The sequence below is a fragment of the Macaca fascicularis genome, chromosome 10, assembly GCF_037993035.2.
Source record: "Macaca fascicularis isolate 582-1 chromosome 10, T2T-MFA8v1.1".
NCBI lineage: Eukaryota > Metazoa > Chordata > Mammalia > Primates > Cercopithecidae > Macaca > Macaca fascicularis.
In genome coordinates, this window is record NC_088384.1 from 69,286,235 (window position 1) to 69,304,474 (window position 18,240).

Consider the following 18,240-nt stretch of genomic DNA (forward strand, 5'->3'; position numbering starts at 1 on the left):
TCATCTGAGATCACTGAAAGTGGTTGACCCTAACAATATGTACAAAAATATAAAATGTAAATTAAAAAATACAGACAAATTTCCTTTTTAAAGTATTTTTAAGGAAAAAAGCAGAGTCTTGGGAAGTTTTGGTTCTTTTTTCCTCCCCTGTTGCAAATTCTCATGGTTTGGGTTGGGTAGTAGAGAGCACATGTCATCTGCGGGTGGCACTGCCCACAGTGGGCGGGTGGACGGGCCTCAATACACAAAGGTGACCATATGTAGATTCTGAGACGGGAAGTGGAGGGTGAATAGCTTACCCTCCTAACGTTTCCTTTCTTGCTGTCTAGTCATCCTCGTCGGTCTTCTGCTTTTTGGTATCGGCATCGTCATCCTCATCATCTTCAGCTGCCCACTTGCCCTAGCAGACTCAGCTTCCTCGTCTTCATCTCCATCCCCTTCCTCACCATCAATTTCTTCTTCCTCCTCCTTTTCCTCCCCACCTTCTTTCTCTTCCTCATCTACTTCATTGTCAGCCTCCAGCTCCCCATTTTCCTCATTAGCATTCCCATTAGCAGGGGCGTCTGTTCCATTTTCCTCCTCTTCTCCAACTTCCTTCTTCTCCTTTAAGTTCTTGGTGGTGATTTCGGAGCTGGTGTCTACGGCTGTGTCTGACATGGTGGGGCACCCCGGTGATCCGATGCGGGGGATTAAAAAGAAAGTGAGAGTTCAGGGACTCTGGCGATAAAGTGGCCGGAGTCCGCGGCGGCAAAGGTGGCTGCGGCGAGCAAGGAGCCAGACAAGGAACAATGTAAAGATGGCTTTTCAGAGCAGCCAGTGGGTGACGTCATTTTTTTTATACGGGAGTCAGGGACATGTGGCCAGAAAGGAGTGAAAGAGGAAGCCCTGTCGTTATGTGGGAAGCATTCCAGACAGAGGGAAGAGCAAAGTCAAAGGCCAGGCAGAAGTGGGAGTGTGCTTGACTTACCTGGAGAGTGTGAGGACTGGTGTAGCTTACGTGGAGTGGGAAGAGACGGGGAATGTGTGGATGAGATCAGAGCTGTTGCAGGGAACAGATTGCTGCTGTAGGCCATTTTGAAGACTTCAGCTTTTCCTCTGAACGGTCGAGTATTTTCAGCAGAGGAGTAACACGATCTCACTTATTTTTAACGGGCTTACTCTGGCTGCTGTGAAAACAGATTTGGGGGTAAGAGGCAAGTCTAGAAGTGGGGGATCAACTAGGAGGCCATTGCAAAGATAAAGGCAGAACACGATGAATGCTTGGACGAGGATGATAGTGGAGGAGGTGAGAAATGACCGGATGCTGGATGTGTCTGTTAAAATAGAGCTAACTGGATTTGCTCATGGATTGGGTGTGGGTTAATGGATAGACCATACATCTTATTTGTCTGGGGAAGTTCAGGTTTATATAATGAATTATACAGTCACTCTAGTACTGAGAAAAAGAGAGGAGCCAAGAATGACTCCAGACCCGCATGGTGGCTCACACCAGGAATCCCAGCACTTTGGGAGGCCAAGGCAGGAGGATTACTGGAGGCCAGGAATTTGAGACCAGCCTGGGCAATATAGCAAGACCCCATCTCTACAAAATAGTTTTAAAATTAGCCAGGCACCTGGCACTAACCTGTAGTCCCAGCTACTTGGGAGGCTGAGGCTGTAGGATCGCTTGAGCCCTGGAGTTTGAGTCTAGCCTGGGCAACATATGAGACCCTGTCTCCTGGAAAAAAAAAAAAAAAAAGAAATAAAAGTGTTGTAAGCATCGTTACAAATATCGCCTGTTGCCAGGTGGTTTGCTGGCACAGCTTGAAAGCTGCTGAGGCCCACGGGCTGGCTTGTCCCTGCCGTGCAGCCCTAGATGGCTCTGCTTGGAAACATCGCCCCAAATGTGGTAGGCCACATTTGCATTTTGAGTTTTCTGTCCTCCCCTCACTGACAGCTGGCATTTGCCTTCTCGTCCCAGGCCTCTCCTCCTTTAATCCAGGGCTCACCAGGCTATGACTGCTTGATAACTGACTTATCGAGTATACCAGGATCATAGGTGAATGAGGGTCTGTCCTGTGACTGTCAGTCATGGCGTGGGCTACTTTGAAGGCTTTTTTTTTCTTCTTCATTTTCCCTGGATAATTGCTTGCTTGAAAGCAACTTTTAGATAAGTTGAGTGGAACTATAAAAATTATTTTGTTGGCCAGGCACAGTGGCTCACGCCTGTAATCTCAGCACTTTGGGAGGCCGAGGCAGGCGGATCACGAGGTCAGGAGATCGAGACCATCCTGGCTAACACGGTGAAACCCTGTCCCTACTAAAAATACAAAAATTAGCCTGGCATGGTAGCAGGCTCCTGTAGTCCCAGCTACTCGGGAGGCTGAGGCAGGAGAATGGCGTGAATCCAGCAGGCGGAGCTTGCAGTGAGCCGAGATCACGCCACTGCACTCCAGCCTGGACGACAGAGCGAGACTCTGTCTCTTAAAAAAATATATATATATATAAATTATTTTGTTGTTGCATTAATTCAGTCATGCAGTTTTTGCTAGAGGCCCCATATAGTGTTAGCACCAGCTGGGGTTACAGAGATGGGCTGGTTAGTTCATTGGTACAACAAATACTATTTAATTGTTGTGAGCCTATGGATGAAACAGACAGACTCCCTGTCTGTTTCAAGTTTACATTCTAGAGTAAGAGGGTAAACAAGACAATAGGGACATCAGCAAAATATCAGGCATGCAGTGGCGCTGAGTGCCACAGAGAGACCATTAGGCAGAGAGGCAGCTGGAGGGTGCTGCAGTTGAAACAGGGCCATTCTGGGCAGCATACAAACCTGGCGGTGGGCACGGGGCAGGGATCTGTCCCCAGCTTCAGAACCCACCAGTTGTGAATCAAGGCAGGTCCAGTGCTTCTCATCCCACTAGAAATAATTCCTGAATCCCTCTCCATGGCCTGCGGCCGGGACAGTCTGGCCCCTGGCTACCCCCTGGCCTCGTCGCTTATCTCTCCTCTCTGCTGTTCAGCTCCTGCCACAGTGGCCTGTTTCTTTCCCCGCTGCTCCCACAGCACAGCCCTGACTCAGGGGCCTTTGCATGTCCCCTTAGCGCTGCAGGGCCCACTCTTTCCTCTGTCCTGGTCTCTGCTCAGCCGGTACACGGCCAGGCCTCCCAGCACCCCTCCCTTCTGTAGCCTCCTCCCACACGGGATCTCAGCCGGTACTTGCTTCAACTAACAGGACGTGGCAGGCGTGATGCCCTGACAATTCCAGGCCTAAGCCTTGACACAGCCTGGCAGCTTCTGCTTCTGAATTTCAGGAGCCCTGAGCTGTCATGTAAAGAAGTCTGGCTGCCTTGCTGGAAAGGTCACATGGAGAGACCATGTGAGAGGCCACATAGGCCTCATGGAGAGAGAAAGGTGTTGAGACCACCTGGAGAGGGAGCCCAGTTGACCAAACTCTCCCACTGAGCCCAACACCCCAGCCATCCCTGCCAGGACACCAAACATGTGAGTGAGCCATCCGGGCCGTTCCAGCCTGGCCAAGCACTAGTGGACTGTTGCTGCAGAGAAAATCTGCATAGAATAAAAGAATCCCCAAGCTGAGCCCAGTTAGTCCACAGAATCATGAGAGATAAGCAGATGATTGTCGTTTTGACTCACTTAGTCTTGAGGTGGCTTAGCGTGCAGCAAGAGATGACCGGAACACCTTCCCTGGCCACCCAAACTCAAATTGCATTTTCTTTCCTCTGCTTTTCTTCTTCTTCTTCCTCTGCTTTTCTCCTCCTCCTCCTCCTCCTCCTCCTCCTTCTTCCTCTTCTTTTTTTTTGAGACAGGATCTGGCTCTGTTGCCTAGGCTGGAGTGCAATGGTACAATATTGGCTCACTGCAACCTCCACCTCCTAGGTTCAAACCGTTCTCCTGCCTTACTCTCCCAGATAGTTGGGACTACAGGCGTCCACCACCACACCCGGCTAATTTTTATAGTTTTAGTAGAGACAGGGTTTTGCTGTGTTGGCCAGGCTGGTCTCAAACTCCTGACCTCAGGTGATCCACCTGCCTTGGCCTCCCAAAGTGCTAGGATTACAGGTGTGAGCACCACATCTGGCCCCTGTGCTTTTCTTCACACTTAAAATCTCCTGACATTTGTACATGTATTTGTTTACTGTCCAGTCCTCCCACTGGTCTGTAATCTCGTTGAGGTGGGGAATTTTGTTGAATTTGCTCACTGCTTTCTTCCTGGAGCTCAAGACAGTGCCTAGATCAACACAGGCACTCAATAAATATTTGTAGAATGAATGTATAAGTATCCATGGCAGGCGTGGTGGCTCACACCTATAATCTCAGCACTTTTGGAGGCCAAAGCAGGTGGATCATTTGAGCCCAGGAGTATGAGAACAGCCTGGGCAACATAGGGAGACCTTCTCTCTAAAATTAAAAAAAAAAAAAAAAAAATAGGCCAGGCATGGTGGCTCACGCCTGTAATCCCAGCACTTTGGGAGACAGAGGCGGGCAGATCACAAGGTCAGGAGTTCGAGACCATCCTGCCTAACATGGTGAAACCCCGTCTCTACTAAAAATACAAAAAAATTAGCCGGGCGTAGGGGCTGGCACCTGTAGTCCCAACTACTTGGGAGGCTGAGGCAGGAGAATGGTGTGAACCCGGGAGGCGGAGCTTGCAGTGAGCCGAGATCGCACCACTGCACTCCAGCCTTCCAGCCTGGGCAACAGAGCGAGACTCCATATCAAAAAAAAAAAAAAAAAGTTCTAGACCACCCTGGCCAACAAAGTGAAACCCCATCTCTACTAAAAATACAAAAGATGAGCTGGGCATGGTGGTGCACGCCTGTAATCCCAGCTGGTTTGGGGAGGCTGAGACAGGAGAATCGCTTGAACTGGGGAGGCAGAGGTTGCAGTGAGCTGAAATCAACCCATTGCACTCCAGCCTGGGTGACAGAGCGAGACTTCAACTCAAAAAAGAGAAAAAAATTTTAAATAATAAATAAATATCCAGTCTTCTAAGATCCAAACAGTCCTGCTTTTAGAATGACCCCTTTTCTCTGAGAAAGCAAAACAGAACAAAACACCCAATCACCAGCTCATAAGGGCACACGCTGTTCTGCGAGATACATCCTGCAACTGGCCTCAGGCATGAAAATCCACACATTTTTCTTGAACTGTACCATGGAAGATTGATTGGAAAACGAACTGATGAACATTTAAAAATAAACGACTTTAAACAAACTGAGTTCTATGTTTGGACAATCCCCTCTGTTCTGGGAGGAAGGGGTGAAGAGCGCCCAGGGTGGAGGGCCCTGCTCCAGCTGCCCCCGAGTCCCAGGGCCCCCTCCCTGCAGCCTTTGCCACCTACCAATTCCCCCTCGAGAGGCCTCCTGAGCTCTGGGAGTCCGGCCTTCTACGCAAAGGGGCAGATTTGTGTCGCCACCACCGTCCACACAGTTGCTATTTTGGTTCTCTCCCTTGTTCTGTCAGCCTGACATTTCCCCAGCCGATTCCAAGCCCAGTGTACCATTTTAGCTGACGTGGGTGAGCGTTTCGTGGGGACAGCAGATGGATGGAATGACAAATAGCAGGATGGTGGGGACAGCTGAGAAGTGCTTTTTCCTGTGTCGGATCTGTTGGCTGTGCACGTGCCCCGACGTAGTCTAGACACACTGTGGGGGCAGCGCGTGTGCCAGGGCCCAGCCGGCGCGCGGGCTCCCATTTCTTTCTTTGCTGCTAATCATGCCCATCCACACAGCCAATCAGCCAACTAGCCAGTTGTCTCAGTTTGAGCTCCACCAGAAGCAGACCCCAAGATAGTAGTTTCTTTGACCCAGGAAGCGTGAGATGGTAGAGGGGAAGTGAGACTGGAAGAGAAGGAGGAGTGGTTATAAGCAGTCACTGCTGTGGACAGCCAGGGCTCAGTGCTGCTGGGTCTGGCCAGGTGACTGCAGAAACTGCCCCAGGGTTGTCCCGTGCTGGGCTAGTCATCCACTAACTGCTTAAGTGTTGCCCCAGGGTGTTAACTCCATGGAATTTTGGCCTGACCTGCACCCAGACAAAACCCGCAGGCAGAAATTCTCAGGTTCTTAGTAAGAAGCCATCATCTGGAATAGCAAGTGCTGAAGGTATGGTCATTTGTAACACTGACCTGTGCGTCTGCCACATACCAGGCACTGAGTTAGACCAGCGGCAGAGGAAACATAAAATGGGAGGTTTAGGCCGGGCACCATGGCTCATGCATGTAATCCCAACACTTTGGAAGGCTGAGTTGAGTGGATCATTTGAGGTCAAAAGTTCGAGACCAGCCTGGGCAATATTGCAAGACCCTGTCTCTACAAAAAATGTTAAAATCAGCCAGGCATAGTAGCACATGCCTACAGTCCCAGCTACATGGGAGGCTGAGGTGGGAGGATCACTAGCATCCAGGAGTTCGAGGCTGCAGTGAGCCATGTTGGCGCCATTGCACTCCAGCCTGGGCAACAGAGCAAGACACTATCTCAAAAAAATAAAATAATAATAATAATGATTGCCGGGCGCGGTGGCTCAAGCCTGTAATCCCAGCACTTTGGGAGGCCGAGACAGGCGGATCACGAGGTCAGGAGATCGAGACCATCCTGGCGAACATGGTGAAACCCCGTCTCTACTAAAAAAGTACAAAAAACTAGCTGGGCGAGGTGGCGGGCGCCTGTAATCCCAGCTACTCGGGAGGCTGAGGCAGGAGAATGGCGTAAACCCAGGAGGCGGAGCTTGCAGTGAGCTGAGATCCAGCCACTGCACTCCAGCCTGGGGGACAGAGCGAGACTCTGTCTCAAAAAATAATAATAATAATAATTATAATTATAATAAAAACGTTGGAGGCTTGCCCATTGTCTAGTAGGGAGATGGATATGAAAGCAGATATGGTGAATACCTTGGCAGAGGCCCGTGTCAAATGCAACAGGTGGCAGAACCACCACGGAGCATTCCTGGGAAGCTTCGCAGCGCAGGGAACATGAGCTGGGTCTTGCGAGCCAGACTTGAGTTCAGGGTTACGTAAGTGCGGTTCACAGTTCACAGTCTCTCCACACATATGGTGGCTGCCTTCCATGATGGGACAGCTGGGACTCCTTGTCAGTTAGAAGTTCTTGGAATTCCTAACCAGGGAGCTGTTTCTTGAGCATTCAGCAAAGGAACCTACCAAAGGAAGGGGCAGAGGCCTCTCCATCAATTCCATGTCCTGGGGTGACACCTGAGCTGCCATGCAGGGAGTGAGGCCTGCCTGGTCATCCTGGTGACAAGCTGGAGGTCCTGGAGCTGGAAGGCAGTTGGAGAGGCCACCGGTCCTCTCATCTCTTGGCTGGCTCCTCGATTTTCCTCACAGCTCACCTCTTCGTGCCTAGCCTCGGAATAGCCTTACGACCTGCTCTATTTATTCAGCGTTTTACAGACTATAAGGCCTTATGACATGTGGCTCACAATTGGTTCTTACAGGGACCCTGTGAGGCAGGCAAGCGGTCATTAACTTCATTTTTCTTGAGAATCCCCAGGCCTCCAAATGTCAACAGGTGAGTTCACGGTTACACAGCTAGGAGGTGGAAAGTCCCTGAGCCACACCAGGTCTTTGTCCCATGTCCTATACGTGTCTCGAGCTTCATGAAGGGGAAAGTTGTTAAACAGGCAATTTTCTCCCTCTTGTTTCTGGTCTAGCCTCAGTGTTTCCTAAATGACTTGAGAACATTTTATGTACTGCGCTGTGCTGCTCTAAATAACACCAGCGTACACCGTAAAAAGTTTACCCGTTTTCCATATTTCTGATTATAGTTGGAAGAAAATCTCTGTAGATCATACAGCTTTTGCCACCGGCTTTTTGCTTGGGTATCTTCTTTTTATAAAAGAGAGAGCAGCCCTCAGATTCTGCTTTTGGAAAGTAGAAGTGAGTTAGAATTAACAGCCCCGGTTTGTTGTTGTTTTTGAAACAGTCTCGCTCTGTTGCCCAGGCTGGAATGCAGTGGCGCGATCTTGGCTCACTGCAGCCTCCACCTCCTGGGTTCAAGCAATTCTTGTGCCTCAGCCTCCGAAGTAGCTGGGATTACAGGCATGTGCCACCATGTCCAACTAATTTTTGTAGTTTTAGTGGAGACCATGTTGGCCAGGCTGGTCTCAAACTCCTGACGTCAAGTGATCCACCCACCTCAGCCTCCCAAATTGCTGGGATTACAGTTGAGCCACTGCACCTAGCTTTGTTTGTTTTTGAGACGGAGTCTTGCTCCATTGCCCAAGGTGGAGTGTGGTGGCGTGATCTCGGCTCACTGCAACCTCCACCTCCTGGATTCAAAATGATTCTCCTGCCTCAGCCTCCAGAGTAGCTGGGATTACAGGCGTGTGCCACCACACCTGGCTGATTTTTGTATTTCTAGTAGAGACAGGGTTTCACCATGTTGGCCAGGCTGGTCTCGAAATCTTCACCTCAGGTGATCCACCTGCCTCAGCCTTCCAAAGTGCTGGGATTACAAGTGTGAGCCATCATGCTTGGCCACTGCTTTGTGTTTAGTGTTTATTGTATTTATTTTACAATAAATAAATGTATTTATTGCCTTCTATTTAGGGCAGGTGATAGTCACTTCCCATTGTAGTAGTTAACATGCTTCCTTTTGAAATTAATTTCTTTTTTTTTTTTTTTTTTTTTTTGAGACAAAGTTTCACTTTTGTTACCCAGGCTGGAGTGCAATGGTGCTATCTCAGCCCATTGCAACCTCCACCTCCCGGGTTCAAGCAATTCTCCTGCCTCAGCCTCCTGAGTAGCTGAGATTACAGGTATGTGCCACCACTCCCGGCTAATTTTGTATTTTTAGTAGAGACAAGGTTTCTCCACGTTGGTCAGGCTGGTCTCAAGCTCCCGACCTCAGGTGATCTGCCCGCCTCAGCCTCCCAAAGTGCTGGGATTACAGGTGTGAGGCACCGCGCCCAGCCTGAAATTAATTTATTTAAATAAAAAGAATGGGGCTGGGCACAGTGGCTCACGCCTGTAATCCCAGCACTTTGGGAGGCCGAGGCAGGTGGATCATGAGGTCAGGAGATCGAGATCATTCTGGCTAACATGGTGAAATCCCGTCTCTATTAGAAATACAAAAAAATTAGCAGGGCTTGGTGGTGGGCACCTGTAGTCCCAGCTACTCAGAAGGCAGAGGCAGGAGAGTTGCTTGAAACTGGGAGGTGGAGGTTGCAGTGAGGCGAGATCGTGCCACTGTACTCCAGCCTGGCAACAGAGCGAGACCCTGTTTCAAAAAAAAAAAAAAAAAAAGTGAACCTGTTTAATAGTCTTAAGTGATCCTCAGATATGGAAAAAGCAAAGTTTTTTTTGTGGCACAGCAGTGACTGGAGTTTAGGAAATGAGAGTTTGCCCAATAGGGACTGAACTTTTTCATTATGATGATAACAATAAAACAGCTACTACTATGTTATGTGCCAGCTACTTCTAGTCCTTACGAAAACCCTATGAAGTAGTTACTATTTCACCCATTTACAGATGAGGACACTGAGGCTCGAAAGCTTTAGGTAACTTGCCTGGCTCATGCCGTTAGCATGGTGTGTTGTAAAAATGGTCCCATTGTTCCCTTTCCTGTTCCACAGCCCTTTGACATGTGAGTTTTTGGCTCCTTTCTGCAAGAGGTGGAATTTATTTCTCCATCCTTTGACTCTTGCCTTGGCCATGTGACTTGCTTTGGCAAAGGAGACATTAGTAAGCATGGCCCAAGCTGAGGCTTGTGAAGCGCTGTGCGCTGGGGCTTGTTCTGCTGCTGTCCAGAACCCTTCTGCTACTGCTGTGTGGACGCGAGCCCAGGTTAGCCCTCTGGAGGATGAGAGTCACCAGGCCCAGGCATCTCCATGGCCCCAGCTGACACCAGGCCAACCCTCAGACATCTAAGTGATGACATCCTAAATCATCTAGCCCCAGCTGCGCCCACACAGACCAGAAATGCCCAGCTTGACCTCAGAATTGTGAGAAATAAGTTGTAAACCACTGAATTTAGGGGTGATTTTTATTTACTTGTTTTTGAGACAAGGTCTCACTCTGTCATCCAGACTGGAATGAGGTGGCACAAACATGACTCACTGCAACCTCCATCTCCCAGGCTCAAGCGATCCTCCCACCTCAGCCTCCCAAGTAGCTGGGACCACAGGCATGTGCCACCACACCCAGCTAGTTTGTTTTGTTTTGTTTTTTTCTGTTTTTTCTAGAAGCGAGTCTCGCCATGTTGCCCAGGCTGGGTGATTTATTGCACAGCAAAGCTAGCTGACAGTGTTAGTGAGGAGAAGAGCTGGGGTTGGATCTGGATTGTTCTCCCTCCAGCCTTTCCCATGTCAGCAAATAACATGCATGCCCCAATCTACAACTTACCTTCCATTTATACGTCTTCCTCACTCTTCTCATCCAAACCCTCAGGCAAGGCTCCCAAAATACATCTCGAATCTTCCTTCCGAGCACCTCCTCTGCCATTTCTCTAGGCCAGCCTACCTCTTCTCTCATCTAGACTGAGAGTCAGCAGACTTACTCTATAGAAGTGCAGATGGTAAATACTTGAGGCTTTGAAGGCCATACAGCTTCTGTTACCTACTTAACCCTGCCGCTACAGAAGGAAAGCAGCCAGAGACAAAAGCAAATGGGTGATGCTGTGTTCCAGGAAACCTTGACTTACAGACACTGGAATTCGAATCTTTATAATTTTATAAAAATTATATATGCCATAAAAGATTCTACTCTTAATTTTTTTCAACCATTTAAAAATGTAAAAACAACTCTTTGCTAACAGACTGTATAAAGACTGTATCAAGCAGCAGGCCGGATCTGGTGGATGAGCCAGTGTGCTGACTCCTATTATAATAGCTCTGTCTATAATAGTCCAGCCAGGCTCTGCTTCAGCGCTTGCCTCCTGCATTCTGCTCTCCAAACAATGCTGATCTCCTTCTCCTTCTCCTTAAACTTCTCCTCCTCCTCTTCTTCCTCCTCCTCCTCCTTCTTCCTTCTTTCTAATAATTTTAATTAAATTAGGCCAGGTACAGTGGCTCCTGCCTGTAATCCCAGCACTTTGAGAGGCTGAGGCAGGTGGATCATCTGAGGTTAGGAATTCAAGACCAGCCTGGTAAAACCCCATCTCTACTAAAAATACAAAAATTAGCCAGGCATGGTGGCATTGGCGTGCACCTGTAATCCCAGCTACTCAGGAGGCTGAGGCAGGAGAATCACTTGAATCTGGGAGGCAGATGTTGCAGTGAGCCGTGGTGGCGCCATTGGATTCCAGCCTGGGAGACAAGAGCAAAACTCCATCTCAAAATAAATAAAATGAAATAGATAAGATAAAATAAAATAAAAATAGAGGTGGAGGTCTCACTATGTTGCCCAGGCTGGCCTCAAACTCCTGGGCTCAAGTGATCGCCTGCCTTGGCCTCCCAAAGTGCTGGGATTACCGGTGAGAGCCACTGCACTCAGCCCTGATCTTCTTGAAAGGCAATGGAATGGCTTTATTCCCCTGCTTATCCCTGCCTTTCCATCTTAGGGTAAAAGCTAAACTCCTTACCGTGGCATATTGAGTTTGACATCACCTGGCTCCCCCGCCCACTTCTGCAGCCTGCAATTCCTTTCCTTTCCCCCACTGCCTTCTGGCCACCCCTGCGTTCTTATAGCTCCTGTAACATGCTGTTCTTTCCTACCTTGGGGACTTCAAACATGCTGATCCTTCTGCTGGAATATTCTTCCTGTGGCTCTCTGCAGTGCTGGCCACGTTTCCTTTCCTCCTTCAAGTATCATGTTATGTGTCGTCCCTCAGAAGAGCCCTGTCTGACCACACAATCCAAAGTTGCAATTCCCCTCCTGGCTCAGCGATCCTCTGTTTCTTCATGGCACCTGTCAATCTGTAATTTTCATACTGACTTTCTCACTTATTGTTTGCCCCTTCTCTAGACTGTCAACTCTATGTGTTTTGCAAAAGACTAGCACAAGACAGACATGAATATTCAATAATAGACATTTGTCAGGTAAAGGAATGAATTACCACCTATAATGGTCAATCTTACGTGTCAGTGTAACTGGGTTAATGATACCCAGAAAGCTGGTGAAGCATTATTTTGAGGTGTCTGTGAGGTGTTTAAGGAAGAAACTGGCATTTGAATCAGTGGACTGAGTAAGGAAGATCCACCCTCACTCAATGTCAGGGGGCACCATTCATCGGCTGAGGGCCAGGATAACAAAAAGGCGGAGGAAAGGAGTATATGCTCTGTTTTCTGGAGCTGGAACAACCTTCTTCTGCTGCCCTTGGACATCAGAACTCCAGCTTCTCCAGCCTTTGGACTCTGGGACACCAGTGGCCTCCTGGATTCTCAGGCTTTCAGCCTGAGACTGAGTGCTATCAGTTTCTCTGGTTCTGAGGCTTTTGAACTTGGACTGAGCCATGCTACCAGCTTCCCTGGTTCTCCAGCCTGCAGACAGCAGACCGTAGGACTTCTCAGCCTCCATAATTGTGGGAGCCCATTTCCCTAATAAATCCCCTGTCCATACCTATAGCTACAAGCCCTGTTGGTTTTGGCTCTCTGACTTATGCACCATCTAACTACAATCCCATGACTTTCTTCAGCATCACATCCTTATCTGTACTGCCTCATTAATCTTATTTTGCAAGTCTTGTTTCACTACATGACTCCGCTAGTTCTAAACAAAGCTTTCATTTCTTTTTTTTTTTTTTTCCTTTATACACTCAAAACTTTCAAATCACTGAGCTCACAAGTGAACCCATAGCCTCTTATCAAAGGGGTGACCAGCGCTAACCACATTTCTCTGGTGAGCCATTCTGATACCCGGCTTTTTCTGCTGCTCTAGGAAATGGCAGTTTCCTCTGTTGTTTGTCTCTTTACTCATCTCTTAAAACACTATTACGGGCCAGGCATGGTGGCTGATGCCTGTAATCCCAACACTTTGGGAGGCCGAGGTGGATGGATCACCTGAGGTCAGGAGTTCGAGACCAGCCAGCCAACATGATGAAACCCTGTCTCTACTAAAAATACAAAAAATTAGCTGGGTGCAGTGGTGATGGCCTGTAATACCAGCTACTTGGGAGGCTGAGGCAAGAGAATTGCTTGAACCCAGGAAGCAGGGGTTGTAGTGAGCCAAGATTGTGCCACTGCACTCCAGCCTCAGCGACAGAATGAGACTCTGTCTCAAAATAAATAAATAAATAAAAAGATGTTTTGGGTTCACATTTGAGAGGTTTTGTTTTTCATTTTACTTAAGAAATAGATACAAAATAAGTAGTTTTTTTTTTTTTTTTTTTTAAGATGGACTCTGGCTCTGCCATCCAGGCTGGAGTGCAGTGGCGCAATCTGCTCCCTGCAACCTCCGCCCCCTGCGACCTCCGCCTCCCGGGTTCCAGTGATTCTCCTGCCTCAGCCTTCCGAGTAGCTGCGACTACAGGTGTGTGCCACCACTCCTGGCTAGTTTTTTGTATTTTTAGTAGAGATGGGGTTTCACCATGTTTGTTACATATACATTGGAAATGGTGAAGTAACAGAAAAAGGTAGAATATGAACAAGAATCAAAGTGGGTGGTAAAAACAAAGGCGTCCCAAGAGTTCAGTGAAGGGTAGAGTCGGTTCCAAGGGGGAAGGAGCTGATCTTTGCCCAGTGCCTATTCCACGTTCAGCATTTGTCACACATTTCCTATGTTAATCTTTCCAGCAACGGTGAGGTTAGTACTCTTCCCCAAATTACTAGTGAGGAAAAAGGCATGGAGGGCTGAAGTGACTGTTAGCATTGCACAGCAGGATTTGAACCCACACCTGCCCAATTCTGAGGCTCCTGCTTCCTGTCCTATACCATTTTGTTTCCTGTGGCGCAGGTAAGACTTGAGCAGATCATCAGTGGGATTGCGGTTCAGGTCCAAGCTCTTAGGCAAGATAGGGTTGAACAAAGGGAGGAAGGGAAGTTATTTTATGCAGAGGTATCAGCACAAACAACAGCTTAGTAATGGGTGAGACTGGTGCTGTGGGACAGTCTAGACTTGCCTGAATGAATGCTTCTAATCACAGTTGACCTCAGCTTGCTATTGTTTAGGATTTGTTTTCTTTTCTTAACTTTTTTTTTTTTTTCTTTTTTTGAGACAGGTTCTCACTCTGTCCTCCAGGCTGGAGTGAAGTGGTGTGATCTTCGCTCACTGTAGCTTCCACCTCCTGGGCACAAGTGACCCTCCCACCTCAGTCTCCTGAGTAGCTGGGCCTGACTACAGATGTGCACCACCATTCCTGGCTAATTTTTGTATTTTTTGTAGAGACAGGATTTTGCCATGTTGCCCAGGCTGGTCTTGAACTCCTGCGCTCAAGCAATCTGCCGGCCTCAGCCTCCCAAAATGTTGGGATTACAGGCACAAGCCACCGCACATGACTTCTTTTTTTCAACTTTTAATATACCATTAATTTAGTGACACTATTACTTAAAGACACATTAGGTTACATTTCAGCAACATCGCTTTTTTACACTGTTACCTTTAATGGACATTTTTGTTCATTACAAAATTGTAACATGTTACCTAACCTGTTAGATAACATCTGTTATCTAACAGATCTTTAAAACCATATCTATGTCTCTGATGATTAATATCTAACATTTTCATACACTTTTCAATCCTTTTAGAAGTCCTCACAGCAGAATGGCTGAGGCTGATTGGGACGCGTTAAGTGAGGCTCTGGTGAGTTCACTGAACAGAGTTCCCTGCAGCACCTGGGTGACCTGCACCAACGTGCGCATTGCCATCTCTCCTGCTGGAGAGTCAGTGCTGCCTGTGGGAAGCCCGCCCTGGTTGGAGCTGCAGTTTCCTGCCAGTTTGGTAAATAGCCTCATTTCTAATTTATCTCACTCCACTTTTCTGAACCAGTGACCCAGATGCATTTGGTAGCAAGGGGCCTCGCTGGGCTGCGTAGCCAGGCTTCCATATTATTGTAGTAGAAAAAGTGAGAGGTACAAGCTGCCTGAAAATAGAGATATAATGGAAGAACGCTCATGTAGTTGATTTTATTCAAAACAGACCTGTGCTGGTGACTAAAATGCCCAAATTACCCTGAGATAGATGTAGGTCCGCCCATTTTGGGCTTCTGCCCCATAATTGCAGTGTACTCCTCTCACCGCTAGATGGCAGTCGCATCTTAAAGCAGATTTTATTCACGCATTAATGCGGTTCCAAAAAAAAAAAAAAAAAAAAAAAAAGGTTTTCATCCCATCAGATCGGGGGCTGACAACTCTTGTGTTAGTGAATACGCGAGAAATCAGGAAATTTCAGACACCACTGGTGGGACTGTAAGTCGATGTCACTGTTTTGGAGAGGAGTTTGGTGGTAATGTTCAAACTTTGACCCAGCAGAGACACGTCCAGGTCTGATCATTTGATAGCAGAATGGTTAACATTTTGTTCCCAACATATGTCAGGCACTTTTCTGAGTGCTTATCTCACTGAATCCTCGCAATTTCAAGAAGCAGGTACTATTATTTTCCCCCAAATTACAGATGAGGAAATCAAGCACAAAAAGGTCAAGTCACAGGCCGGGTGCGGTGGCTCAAGCCTGTAATCCCGGCACTTTGGGAGGCAGAGGCGGGTGGATCACGATGTCAGGAGATCGAGACCATCCCGGCTAACACGGTGAAACCCCGTCTCTACTAAAAATACAAAAAAATTTAGCTGGGCGTGGTGGCAGATGCCTGTAGTCCCAGCTACTCAGGAGGCTGAGGCACGAGAATGGCGTGAACCCTGGAGGCCGAGCTCAAAAAAAAAAAAAAAAAAAAGTCAAGTAACTAGTCCATGGTCACAGAGCTAGTGAGTGGCAGAGTCACAATCCACACTGCACTTTCTACTATATTGCATGTGTCTTGTGTGTACCAGAAAACGCATGCAAAGGTGTTCACTGCTGCATCGTCTGGAGTAGCAAAACACTGTTAACCGAACAGTTCATTAGCATGACAATAAAACAGGAGGGAGAAGTGCAGAACAGTTAAAAGTAGTTATGGAAGATCTAGAATTGGTGAACCTGGAGAGATCTCAAAAACAAAGCTGAGACAAAGCAAGTAAATCTAAAAACACAGAAAGCAAAACTATATTATACATGGAAACCAGTACACACAGTAAAACTACAAAAAAAAACCCACATCAAATTTATGACAGCATTTATCTCAGGGGAGAGGGAAATGGGATTAAGAAAATAAGGCAACAGCTTTTATCTGTAATGCTTTTTTTTTTTTTTTTTTTGGAAACTGAGTCTTGCTCTGTCGCCCAGGCTGGAGTGGAGTGGCACAGTCTTGGCTCACTGCAACCTCTGCCTCCCGGGTTCAAGTGATTCTCGTGCCTCAGCCTCCTGAATGGCTGGAATTACAGGTGCCCGCCACCATGCCCGGCTAATTTTTATATTTTTAGTAGAGATGGGATTTCACCATCTTGGCCAGGCTGGTCTCGAACTCCTGACCTCAGGAGATCCACCTGCCTCAGCTCCCCAAAGTGCTGGGATTACAGACATGAGACACCGTGCCGGCCTGGTCTATTTTGTTGTTGTTGTTGGTTGTTTGTTTGTTTTAGAGACAAGGTTTCACCCAGAATGGAGTGCAATGGTGTGATCAAAGCTCTCTGCAGCCTTGGACACCTGGGCTCAAGTGATCCTCTTGTCTCAGGCTCCCAAGTAGCGAGGACTATCAGCATGCACCCCCATGCCCGATGACTTTTTTTTTTTTCCCCCAAGACGGAGTCTCGCTCTGTCGCCCAGGCTGGAGTGCAGTGGAGTGATCTCGACTCACTGCAAGCTCAGCCTCCCGGGTTTACGCCATTCTTCTGCCTCAGCCTCCAGAGTAGCTGGGACTACAGGCGCCCACCACCATGCCCGGCTAATTTTTTGTATTTTTAGTAGAGACGGAGTTTCACCGTGTTAGCCAGGACGGTCTTGATCTCCTGACCTCGTCATCTGCCTGCCTCGGCCTCCCTAAGTGCTGGGATTACACTACTTTTTAATTTTTAGAGATGGGAGTCTATGTTGCCCAAGCTGGTCTCCAGCTCCTGGCCTCAAGCGATCCTCTAGCCTTGGCCTCCCAAAGCATTGGGTTCAAGGTGTGAACCACTGTGCCTGGCCTGTAACAATCTACTTATTTTATATCTATTTCTTAAGTAAAATGGAAAAAAACCCTCAAATCTGAACCCAAAATATTATTTATTTATTTATTTGAGACAGGGTCTCATTCTGTTGCTGAGGCTGGAGTGCAGTGGTGCAATCGTGGCTCACTACAACCTTTGCCTCCCAGGCTCAAGCGATCCTGCCTCAGCCTCCCAAGTAGCTGGGACCACAGGTGCATGCCACCAAACCTGGCTAATTTTTTGTATTTTTGGTAGAGACGGGGTTTTGCCATGTTGCCCAGGCTGATCCCAAACTCCTGAGCTCAAATGATCCACCTGCCTCAGCCTCCCAAAGTGCTGGGATTAGTCATGAGCCACTGTGCCTGGCCATCTTTTTATGATTGGATCTTCACAAATGCATTACTCAACCTGACAATTGTTATTGTCAAGGCAACGTACAAGCCTTTTGCTCATTCAGGGGTCTCTCCCCAGAGATTCTCTCTAGTTCCCTTCAATAGTATAAATAACTGAAGTGGATCAGTAGGTCAGACTTCCAGCAGAAGCACATATCTACTGAAATTTTAGGCCTCTGCTGCTGCAAGGGAGGGAGGCAGGAAGGAAGGAAAAGTCAGTTCTACCTTTTACTTAGCATTGAGTGATTTAACACATAGCTCCAAACAACTTATTGTTTCTTTAAACATGGAACTTTCAACTATTCTCTATTTTGTTTCTCAAACGTTTTTTTCTCCAGTGATTCCCTTCCTTCACTTTTTTGTTGAGGGATGGGCAGGAACACAGCGCAGGTTATAATCAAATATTTAATTGCTCAGGTGGAAAGCCTCAGTGATTAAAACAAATTACCCTTCTCCAATTCCTTTTAAAGCCAGTAGGCAAATTGGTTACCTAGAAACACACTGACTTACGATTAACCCCCTTCCTATATTTACCAAGGTCAACACATGTGAAACCGTAGGTTTCCTAGAATTATGATAGGTTTACAGAGGCTAATGTTCTCAGATTATCAGGCTCCGAGGAAGAAGCCAGGTGTAAGGGGGAAAAAGGCCATATATGTGTGTGTGTGTATATATATACACATACATACATATATATATATATATATTTTTTTTAAAAACAAAATTGGCTTTTGTGTCA

At 47.5% G+C, this 18,240-nt stretch overlaps 1 long non-coding RNA gene across 1 annotated transcript; it reads right to left on the reverse strand.

Annotated features, from left to right (window-relative positions):
* Positions 1-1,048: 1,048 nt before the first annotated feature.
* LOC141407894 (uncharacterized) lies at positions 1,049-10,513 on the reverse strand. The gene is made up of 3 exons (XR_012419111.1): positions 10,361-10,513; positions 1,625-1,717; positions 1,049-1,166 (listed from the first exon to the last, which is right to left on the reverse strand). It is a non-coding gene; the product is annotated as an uncharacterized lncRNA (long non-coding RNA).
* Positions 10,514-18,240: the final 7,727 nt, after the last annotated feature.